The sequence below is a fragment of the Littorina saxatilis genome, linkage group LG16 (assembly GCF_037325665.1).
Source record: "Littorina saxatilis isolate snail1 linkage group LG16, US_GU_Lsax_2.0, whole genome shotgun sequence".
In the NCBI taxonomy this organism is placed as follows: Eukaryota; Metazoa; Mollusca; class Gastropoda; order Littorinimorpha; family Littorinidae; genus Littorina; species Littorina saxatilis.
Genome location: NC_090260.1, coordinates 2194277 through 2206740, shown reverse-complemented (window position 1 = coordinate 2206740; position 12464 = coordinate 2194277).

The following is a 12464-nucleotide window of genomic DNA, read 5'->3' as shown; positions in this document are numbered from 1 at the left end:
TAGATGATTAGAGTTGTGAAGATGTGAAGGGAGCCCAGCCCTGACAGTGGTGAGTAGTTTATTCGCCATGCCCATGGTGAGTGGGAACAATTATGAATTAACTGGCAAGTAAAAATGTAAATCTACTTGCCACATGCAAGTAAGGGCACAATCTGCCAGGACTGTACATTGGCTTGTAAAATAGTTCCTTTGGCTAGTAAAATTTCAGAGGCACTAGCCAATGGCTAATGAAGCGCATATTATATATATTATATATGTGAGACTTTTAGGGCTGGAGCCTGACGTGTGTTTCTTTCAGGCGAGATATTCTTTTGGCTAGCCACTCGCGAAGCTAGAAGGCGAGAGTGTCTATGAAACGGTTTTATAGCTAGCTACGCAAGAATTAAACACCATTGGTTGATACCAAAAAGGTCGTCTGCACTGGTCAGTAAACAGCCATGTCAGGGGTCGACACTAACTTATTTGGCCTGGGGCCACACTGGCCCCAGAGATGGAAATTGCTGGGGCGGAAAACAAAAATCTGGGGCCCACTCTCAGTATTCACGTGCGGCAATGCATTGTTTGTTATTCTTCATTGTACTGAAGCCAGGGAAATTCTTTCAACCATTTGACATTGAAATTACGACAGCGCTTCGCGCTATTGGCTGCATCGGTCTCCTTTTTATATTTAGTCAAGTTTTGACTAAATATTTTAACATCGAGGGGGAATCGAAACGAGGGTCGTGGTGTATGTGCGTGCGTGTGTGCGTGTGTGTGTGTGTGTAGAGCGATTCAGACTAAACTACTGGACCGATCTTTATGAAATTTGACATGAGAGTTCCTGGGTATGAAATCTCCGAACGTTTTTTTCATTTTTTTGATAAATGTCTTTGATGACGTCATATCCGGCTTTTCGTGAAAGTTGAGGCGGCACTGTCACGCCCTCATTTTTCAACCAAATTGGTTCAAATTTTGGTCAAGTAATCTTCGACGAAGCCCGGACTTCGGTATTGCATTTCAGCTTGGTGGCTTAAAAATTAATGACTTTGGTCATTAAAAATCGGAACATTGTAAAAAAAAAACTAAATATTTTTAAAACGATCCAAATTTACGTTTATCTTATTTGTCATCATTTTCTGATTCCAAAAACATATAAATATGTTATATTTGGATTAAAAACAAGCTTTGCTGGCCCTGAGAAAGCCGACTGACCACAGAGAGGGCTTTGTTCTAGTTCCCCCCCCCCCCCCCCCCCTCCCCAAAACATCCGGCCGAGAGGGTGGCTCATTGACTGGACTTTACTCTCCATGTCTGTAAGAAGTGACTGAGTTGGAGATTTTAGGATTTTCATTGCCCTTCCTTTTCTGATAATGTTTTAATCACATCGTTTTTGGATGCAACACATAATGTCCTTTTTACATTTAGTCAAGTTTTAACTAAATGTTTTAACGTAGAGGGGGGAATCGAGACGAGGGTCGTGGTCTATGTGCGTGTGTCTGTCTGTGTGTGTGTGTGTGTGTGTGTGTGATGTCTGTCTGTGTGTGTGTGTGTGTGTGTGTGTGTGTGTGTCTGTCTGTGTGTGTCTGTGTGTAGAGCGATTCAGACTAAACTACTGGACCGATCTTTATGAAATTTGACATGAGAGTTTTTGGGTATGAAATCCCAGGACGTTTTTTCATTTTTTTTGGATAAATGTCTTTGATGACGTCATATCCGGCTTTTCGTGAAAGTTGAGGCGACACTGTCACGCCCTCATTTTTCAACCAAACTGGTTGCAATTTTGGTCGGGTAATGTTCGACGAAGCCCGGACTTCGGTATTGCATTTCAGCGTGGTGGCTTAAAAATTAATTAATGACTTTGGTCATTAAAAATCTGAAAATTGTAAAAAAAAAAATGTTTATAAAACGATTCAAATTTACGTTTATCTTATTCTCCATCATTTGCTGATTCCAAAAACATATAAATATGTTATATTCGGATTAAAAACAAGCTCTGAAAATTAAAAATATAAAAATTATTATCAAAATTAAATTTTCAAAATCAATTTAAAAACACTTTCATCTTATTCCTTGTCGGTTCCTGATTCCAAAAACATATAGATCTATATGATATGTTTGGATTAAAAACACGCTCAGAAAGTTAAAACGAAGAGAGGTACAGAAAAGCGTGCCCTCCTTCCCAGCGCAACTACTACCCCGCTCTTCTTGTCAATTTCACTGCCTATGCCGTGAGCGGTGGACTGACGATGCTACGAGTATACGGTCTTGCTGCGTTGCATTGCGTTCAGTTTCATTCTGTGAGTTCGACATCTACTTGACTAAATGTTGTATTTTCGCCTTACGCGACTTGTTACATTTAGTCAAGTTTTGACTAAATGTTTTAACATAGAGGGGGAATCGAGACGAGGGTCGTGGTGTATGTGTGTCTGTGTGTGTGTAGAGCGATTCAGAGTAAACTACTGGACCGATCTTTATGAAATTTTACATGAGAGTTCCTGGGTATGATATCCCCAGACGTTTTTTTTTCATTTTTTCGATAAATGTTTTTGATGACGTCATATCCGGCATTTTGTAAAAGTTGAGGCGGCACTGTCACACCCTCATTTTTATATTTAGTCAAGTTTTGACTAATTATTTTAACGTAGAGGGGGGAATCGAGACGAGGGTCGTGGTGTATGTGTGTGTGTGTGTGTGTGTGTGTGTGTGTGTGTGTGTGTGTGTGTGTGTGTCTGTCTGTCTGTCTGTCTGTGTGTGTGTGTAGAGCGATTCAGACCAAACTACTGGACCGATCTTTATGAAATTTGACATGAGAGTTCCTGGGATTGATATCCCCGAACGTTTTTTTCATTTTTTTGATAAATGTCTTTGATGACGTCATATCCGGCTTTTCGTGAAAGTTGAGGCGGCACTGTCACGCCCTCATTTTTCAACCAAATTGGTTGAAATTTTGATCAAGTAATCTTCGACGAAGCCCGGACTTCGGTATTGCATTTCAGCTTGGTGGCTTAAAAATTAAATAATGACTTTGGTCATTAAAAATCGGAAAATTGTAAAAAGAAAATTTATAAAACGATCCAAATTTACGTTTATCTTATTCTCCATCATTTGCTGATTCCAAAAACATATAAATATGTTATATTCGGATTAAAAACAAGCTCTGAAAATTAAATATATAAAAATTATTATCAAAATTAAATTGTCCAAATCAATTTGAAAACACTTTCATCTTATTCCTTGTCGGTTCCTGATTCCAAAAACATATATAGATATGATATGTTTGGATTAAAAACACGCTCAGAAAGTTAAAACAAAGAGAGGTACAGAAAAGCGTGCTATCCTTCTTAGCGCAACTACTACCCCGCTCTTCTTGTCAATTTCACTGCCTTTGCCATGAGCGGTGGCCTGACGATGCTACGAGTAAAATGGCATTGCGTTCAGTTTCATTCTGTGAGTTCGACAGCTACTTGACTAAATATTGTATTTTCGCCTTAGGCCAAAAAAAAAATTGTCTGTTTCTGGTAACATGTACATGGCTAAACAAGAAGAGCAAACGCTCGATCGAGTCACTTTCGCAGTTCTGAATATTATATATGAGGCATCAGATGGACAGGAAGAAATTGCTATTCACAACACAATGAGTCACGTTCACATAAAATTTGAGCCCGGTCACTTTTATAGTTTCCGAGAAAAGCCCAACGTTAAGTTGTGTGTTGCCGAACAGAAAAGGCTAGTTATCTCCCTTGTTTTTCTGATAACGTTCGTAAAAGGCTACAGATGTAAATACTTTGATGTAAAGAATAATCCTACAAAGTTTCAATCACATCCGATGAACTTTGTCAAAGATATAAAATGTCTAATTTTTCCTTTGACGCTGACCTGTGACCTTGAAAAAGGTCAAAGGTCAACGAAACCATCGTTAAAGTGTAGAGGTCATTGGAGGTCACGACTAAACAAAATATGAGCCCAATCGCTTTGATAGTTTCCGAGAAAAGTCCAACGTTAAGGTGGTGTCTACGGACGGCCGGCCAGACGGCCGGCCGGACGGCCGGCCGGACAGACTAACACTGACCGATTACATGGGTGAAAGCTATCAAAATCAAATTGACTGAAAATTTTTTGAGGCAGGGGTCCAGGGGTCGCCCAGGCCCTGGCGGGGTACGGGGCAGGGCCCCGTTAGGGGGTCCAGGGGGGCAACGCCCCCCGGCCGAAAACGAATTTTTGCATTATACATTGTGATTTTGTGGCCTTTCCTGGCAAAACAATACACTTTTTGTCACTATCATGCAGGTCAAAAAAATACCTTCAGATTCTAATGATATGGTAAAAAGGGTAAACAAAATCAAAACAATTCACAGAAGTAATCATTTTTCTTTTGTATCTTTTCACACTTGCATCTTCCAACACAACGACACAATTGATAACAATTAACATTGACAACAGCCAATTACTAAATGAAATAGAAACTGAACAACTGAACAACTGAAATAAAAGTTTGAAATATTTAATTATAAGAAGCAAACATTGCCAGACAGGCATTGAAATAAATGATGAAACAGAATGTCACACATGCAAACAGCATGATGTAGCACTGCACAAAGTAGCAACTAAGCAGTAGCATCTCTTATAGTGCAAAGTTCTCAAGGAAAAGCACTTGAGTTTCAAGCACCAAACTTATCACACACAGTTTTAGTTTCATGAACTCCAACCAGTCCCATCGCCTTTGTTGGCTAGACCAGCATCAATAAGATCTGTCCATGCGTTTTCCGCAGAAATCATGTCACCACTTCGTAATGCCTGCCAAAACGCGAGAACTTTTTTTTTTTATCGTGATGCAGAGCGAATCCGAAAGCGAAGAAACCTCACCTACGGGGTTTACCGCATAGCAGTTCGAAAACGCGTTCCGCTTAAAAAAAAAAAAAAAATTTTTTTATTTTTTATTTTTAATAAAAATTGCGGATTGACGGAATTTCCGTCAGACTTATTTTCAGATTGACGGATTTCAGTCAATTGACGGGCTACTTTCACCCATGCGATTACATAGAGTCACTTTTTCTCAAGTGACTCAAAAAAATAGGGTCGGTAGGTCGGGATTTTTTTATCCCAGCGAAGCTGGAGGTATCCCACGGTACGAACGCATTTTCATACCGATAATACATGATAAAGAAGGATTCTTTGTGCCCGGCTACGTGCTACAGTTGAAGATGGAAGTTCACCAAAAATTGGGACCATATTAACAAAAATACGGTGGGTGCAATAGTCGCCCCCATTTTTTGAGCAAACGCCACCCAAGGCCGCTTTGGACGGGTAGACATTCTGTACTTTCCAAGGGGTTGGTTGAAAGTGACGGTCGGCGACGGTCGCCGACGGTCGGCGACGGTCTGCGACGGTCGGCGACGGTCGGCAACTACAAACTTAGGAGAGGGGGTCAAATGGGGAAAACAACACCGAGAAGAGAGAGGGAGAGAGAGAGAGGCTTAGGAGAAGGTGTCAGGTGAGGGAGAAGAAAGAGAGAGATTCAGGGGGCTTAGGAGAGGGGGTCAAATGGGGAAAACAACAGAGAGAGAGAGAGAGGGAGAGAGAGAGTGTTTACAAACACATACTGTGGGATTCAATGTAACACGCAAAATCTTTATTCGCTAAACAAAATCTAAGTTCAACGTTTGTTAATTCATCAATCGTACAGATCTTAACAATAAGCTACCGGTATGGGAAAAAACATTCCTGTCATTTTAGGTCAACTAATCTTAATTATCTAAGGCTAAATAGGGCTTGGCCAGATGTAAGCCTAAGTATCTAGTTTAATTTTATGGTCATTCTGTGAAATGGGGCCGAGGATGATCGCCGGTGACTCGTTGCTTCTTCGACGAAGGAGTTATGTGTACCCAACATGCTTTGGATTTTTTTTTTTTGTCAGTGTTATAGTTATACACTGGTTTTTTGTCGCCGACCGTTGCCGACCGTCCGACCGTTGCCGACCGTCACTTTCAACCATTTGTGTGTGGTTGTTCAAGACTATGGATAAAGCTCGCGTGAGAAGATTACGTCACAGTCAAAAGTTATTGACGTCAATTAATGCATCATGACGTCATGCCTCCCTGTAGTCTTTTTCTCTCGCGCGGTGTGTGTGTGTGTACACGTGTGTGTGTGTGTGTGTGTGTGTGTGTGTGTGTGTGTGTGTGTTCATTTTGTGCACGTGTTAGTGTTAGTGTGAGTGTGTGTGTGTGCGCGCGTGCATGAGTCTGTACTCGTGTGTGTGTGTGTGTGTGTGTGTGTGTAAGAAAGACTGAGAGAGAGAGGGAGAAAGAGTGTGTGTGTGTGTGTGTGTGTGTGTGTGAATGTGTGTGTGCATGAGTTTGTGTGTGTATGAGTGTGTATATGTGGTTTTTTTTGTAAAGGTGTGTGTGTCCGTCTGTCTATGTGCATATTTGTTTGTTTGTTTGCTTAACGCCCAGCTGGAGAAGAAGAAGAAAAGTCCTGCGCCCACCACACAAGTGCTGTAATATTTTGCTGCTTTCAGTGTCACATTTCTGTTAACAATAATTGAATTTGAAGAAAAATTTATCTGCCGACAAGATCAACAAAATATTTTTACTTAGCTACCTGGTAATCCCTTTTTTTCTTTTTTCTTTCAAAAGGCTTTCTGTACTGTAAAAGTTGTAATGATAAAAAACTAATTAAAGTCTAAAAGTAAAAGTAAAAGGTAAAATCGAAATGAAGGTTGTACAAAAACTCAGACTGTACAGTGTTGGTTAGTCATTAAGTGTATGCTTTAAAGGAATGGGAAGAAAAAAGAGTGTCACTTTCACCCGATCAATGTGTATCCCAGAAGTATAATCACTAAATGGCTATTGAAAGACTCAACAGATCCCAAAGACAGGAAGAATTTATGCAGAACATAAGTACAACGAAAAAGGGGGAAGAATGGCCAGCACTCATGCTGAAAATGAGGTACACCTGGCACAACCTGAATCACTGGCACAACCTGAATCACTGGTACCCCTTGCATCCCAACCACTTATCTCAGTCCAGACCATCCCCTGGAAAGTCTGAAGGCTGGTTCTGCTGCCAGGTCTATTTGGTTCACACTGTACAGTATACGCACTCGGGTGATTTAGGTCGGTACAGTAGATGGCCGTTTTACATGATACGAATCTGAATCTCTGTTATGGTAACAATATACGCACCAACAATATATAATTGTGAATTATATCAATCTCTTTGGTCCAAGCTCGACGCAACACAGTAGGTGTCTGTCTGGCATCGCACCCTCTGCCTCTCCGAAAAAGGACATGGGCAGACGAAACTATCGTCCGGCCGGTACATTTTCCTCTACCAACAAATTAGACCATCAAAACTGACTCTAACAACAACTACATTCCAAGACAACACCAACAAACGTAAAAATGAAACTTACAGTTTGATCAGTCTCCCAGAAATCCTTCCACAGGCCGCTAAATCCAAGTTGCGAAGCTTCAAGAGCAACCCTCGTCTGCTTCACCTTTCAGTACTTCCGAGTGCACACAGGAAAACATGGATCGGCTCAGGACTTGGAGGAGGATTCAAGGCTACGGAATGCCGGTGTAAGCCCAGTTCTGTCCCCCACCCGGAATTATTCCTGGGACAAGTGTTGTGAAACTTGATTACCATTTCCAGGTGACCTAGCTGCTGAATGTTATTATTTACCACAAATCAGTGACCCGGATCATCTAACAGATGGTCCATTTGTGGCCGTTCAGTCAATATAAGTAACAATCTCAGATTACTCTTTCTACCAGTTTACTCGGCACCGGCCTTGTAGATCTGGCATAAACTCCACATTGAATATACTTTCTTTATTTGGTGTTTAACGTCGTTTTCAACCGTTCAAGGTTATATCGCGACAGGGGAAGGGGGGAGATGGGATAGAGCTGCACTTGTTAATTGTTTCTTGTTCACTGACAAAAGCACTAATAAAAAAATTGCTCCAGGCGCGGCTTGCAACGCAATATATGACCTTACTGGGAAAATGCAAGTTTCCAGTACAAAGGACTTAACATTTCTTACATGCTGCTTGACTAATTCTTTACAAACATTGACTATATTCTATACAAGATAGAAACACTTAACAAGGGTAAAAGGAGAAACAGAATCCGTTAGTCGCCTCTTACGACATGCTGGGGAGCATCGGGTACATTCTTCCCCCTAACCCGCGGGGAGTCATTGAATATACCCCCTCCCTTCACAAGTACCGTGACTATAATGATCGACCTGAATTATCACACTCATGGCGTCACCGCAATTAGTTCAGAAAAAAAGTGGTATTTTAAATTAGAAATGTACTTCATCACAAAATCCTTCCCTTCCGTCATTCTAGGGACGTAACTGACCACTCGATACACGTTTACAAAGTAAAAGTAAAACTATCGAATTTCACCACGAATTTCCTTCACTTGGAAAAAAACTGACATGCTTCTCTCCCTGAAATAAGTGTACCGCTTTGGGAGGATAGTCAAGTTCAGAGTGGAGTTTAAGCGAGATCAACAAGGCCGGTAAAAAAAACTGGTTGAAGGAGTAGTCTGAGTTTGTTACACCGGACGCTTTTTACATTCTATGTATCTGATAATAATGTACCAACACGTATTCCGACTCAGTGGTGGGATCGAGAGGGAGGTGATGGTACCTACAGCCAGGTCCAGTGTCAGGGTCGTACTTTTAACATAATTTGCCTATAACAGCTTTTCTTTATTTCTTATCAAATCAAACATAGCATATCTGTATATTTTTGGAGTCAGCAAATAATATAGAATTGAAAAATATTGAAAATTCGTTTGTGTTTCTCCGTTTGTGATTGTGTAGTGTACGCGGTTCTGTCGATCTCACTATTCTAGATAACTTAATGAAGCTGACAACTGACAATATGCTCACGTTCACTTTGTATCAATTCGGTAAGCAAACTCAAGTAGCATTGATTTCAAGTGTGACCGACATTATGTTGGTAGTCCAGCTCCGAAATGCATTGACCAATCTCCGAAAGGGGATGACGTCATTTCATGGAAGGATTTCCCTACCCAGAATTCCAAACGATCTTTGGATATTTTGAAGATGATTCGGGAAGACGACGCTCCTTGGTCGGTTTGTTATACAAAGGGAAATTAGCGGTTAAAAACGGGCGTCGACTGACAGAACCAATGAAAGGGAAACGAGCTTCATTGTGACTCAACATCTGTCGGAGCGGCTAGCGGCTTGCGGAGGACGTTTATAATTATTTAAAAATAATCATCAAAGCAACATTTACATAGTAAAAAAAAGTTGTTTCGTGCGATTGGTGATAGGGTTAAGTGTCATCCATACTCATCACGTTTTTTTCTCCACCCTCGTACATTTTTGCCTGATACGACCAAACATGGGTGATACAGCAACAACTTGCTGAATTTGTATACAACTGCATGATTATACGCAATAATGACATAACTACAGATACATAACAATGTTGTAATCACTGCTCCATGGACGATATTTCTTCTTGTCTTTACAAATATCCACTTCGTGTCTGATAAACCCTTTACTGTGTTTTTATGACAATTAAATGAGTTCTGAGTTCTGAGTTCTGGGTGAAGAGGGTCACCATGGGGGGGGGGGGGGGTGTCTGGGCACGTGCACGTTGAGGCCAAAAGTGCCATGCACGGTGATCCACGGTGCACGTTACGATTCTTGCTGAATTCTGTTAGAATTCGCACCTTGCTGAATTCTGTTAGAATTCTTGAATTCGTGTGCAGTATGATATGTCGTTATTACGAGTGATTTATTTTAGCTACGTTTTCTGTCATTTAGTTATCGATTTAAACTTTTCCTAAATCAAAATTGCAAACCATAGTCGAACTTTTTAAGAAATACCCAAAAGGATCGAAAAACATCAAACTGATACTACAGTGGTCGCCGCTTAATAAAGCCACTTCTGGACCGACGAAAAATGGCTTTAATAAGCGGCGGATTTATTAACCGGCGGTCCAGGAATACGTCATTTTCGGGAGAAAAAAAAATCTTCTCTTTCGTCATTTACACTTGTTTGAATATAAACAAAACTTCACAAAGGATCTTTCTTTCTTTGGTGTTTAACGTCGTTTTCAACCATTCAAGGTTATATCGCGACGGAGGGAATGGAGGAGATGGGATAGAGCCACTTGTCAATTGTTTCTTGTTCACAAAAGCACTAATCAAAAATTTGCTCCAGGGGCCTGCAACGTAGTACAATATATTACCTTACTGGGAGAATGCAAGTTTCCAGTACAAAGGACTTAACATTTCTTACATACTGCTTGACTAAAATCTTTACAAACATTGACTATATTCTATACAAGAAACACTTAACAAGGGTAAAAGGAGAAACAGAATCCGTTATAGTCGCCCCTAACGGCATGCTGGGGAGCATCGGGTAAATTCTTTCTTGTCCCAACCAATATGGGACCCCCTAACCCGCGGGGGGCTCACGAAGGATGTTGAACTTTTGTTTTAATTATGTACATGTACGTGTACTTTGATCACTTCGGTACATCAATAATTTCACTGTCACCGTCACGAATCATTACTCGGCAGAGAAGAACGATTTTATGAGTGTTTGTTTGTTGGTCGTCTTCCACATCAGAACAAGATAATGTGAGTTTTAGTCACAAACTACGTGATTTCTCTGAGAAAACTGGCTTTAATAAGCGGCGGATTGGTTTTATTAACCGGCTTTTTCTAATACATAAGATATAGTGATCAATCCGGACCGTCTGAAATCGGCTTTTACAAGCGGCTGGCTCTATTAACCGCGGTTTTATTAAGCGGCGTCCACTGTACCGATTTCGCTACACGTGACTTTCAGCGAGATCGGCGAAACGCTTACAGGAACTCTCACCTGTGGGATTCCCTGTTTACTTTTTTGATAAAAGTCAGTCTGAGTAAGGCACCCTGCTGTTTTAGCGTATCACCAACTCATGTCCCCAATAGAAACAGTTTCTGTGAGGACGTAAACTCCCCCCCCCCCCCCCCCGCCCCATTTAGTTTCGCACCTTGCTGATCTCTCGATTATGCCGGTGTGACGCCGGCGTCATCTTGGCCCTGCCCTCATATTACCCCTTCGATTTATACTCAAGACTGAAATGTTGATTCCTGGTAAAATTAATGAAGTGAAATTATTTAAGGACGAAAAGCATGTCCGTTTCTTGCATGTGAAGAAAATTGGTGGTGAAATTTAAGATTTCACCCAAAAAATCGATTTCTTCGAAGGAAACATGTTATGATGAATCAAATTTCTAAGTTAAATACAGAAAATTGGTTGGACAAATTTAAGGTACCCAAGGTCTCTCATCAGTACTATCGAAGGGTGTTGTTTTTTTGTTCAGTGTGGAGTTTATACAAGATTAACGAGGCCGAGAATCGTAATATGACGGCGGGGCCAAGATAACGGCGTCACACCGGAAACTAGACTGACGTTTTTTTCACACCTTTCAAGTTCCGTTCCGAATGTTTAAAGATATTTGTGCATGTGAAGACTATGTCACACACTTGTCATATCAGCAATGTGTTTCAATGATGAAGTTTAGAACATTAAACAACAATTTGCCTGTACAGAAAGAACGTTATCTTAATATCCCGAGGTCAGAAAGAATTTGCACCAAATGTGTATCACAAGACATAGGTGATGAATTTCATTATTTATTTGTCTGTGATTTTTTCAAAGAAGAAAGAGCTGAGTTGTTACCACCTTACTATTGGAAAAAACCTAATGCACTTAAATTTAAAAAGTTGTTTGCTACTAAGAAAAAGAAATTGCTAAAGAATATTTTGGACTTTATTAATAGAATTTGTAAAAAAACAAATAATAATAATTTCCCCCTCCATTTATTTACTTTATTAGCATATATCATGATTGTATTGATAGTATTTATTGTTCAAAATGCCCCCATGGGTTATCGACTAATAAAACTTGAACTTGAACTTGTTTCACTGCATTCCTGGGTCAGGTTCTGTCCTATGAGTGTGACAGTTTTGAAAGGCAAGAGAGTTCAAACGAACATATCAAAACAAGTCGCGTAAGGCGAAATTACTACATTTAGTCAAGTTGTTGAAATCACAGACGCACTGCCTTTTTACATTTAGTCAAGTTTTGACTAAATGTTTTAACATAGAGGGGGGATCGAGACGAGGGTCGTGGTGTATGTGTGTGTGTGTCTGTGCGCGTGTGTGTGTAGAGCGATTCAGACCAAACTACTGGACCGATCTTTATGAAATTTTACATGAGAGTTCCTGGGTATGAAATCCCCGAATATTTTTTTTATTTTTTCTGCTAAATACATTTAATGACGTCATATCCGGATTTTTGTAAAAGTTGAGGCGGCACTGTCACAACCCTCATTTTTCAATCAAATTGATTGAAATTTTGGCCAAGCAATCTTCGACAAAGGCCCGACTTCGGTATTGCATTTCAGCTTGGTGGCTTAAAAATTAATTAATGACTTTGGTCA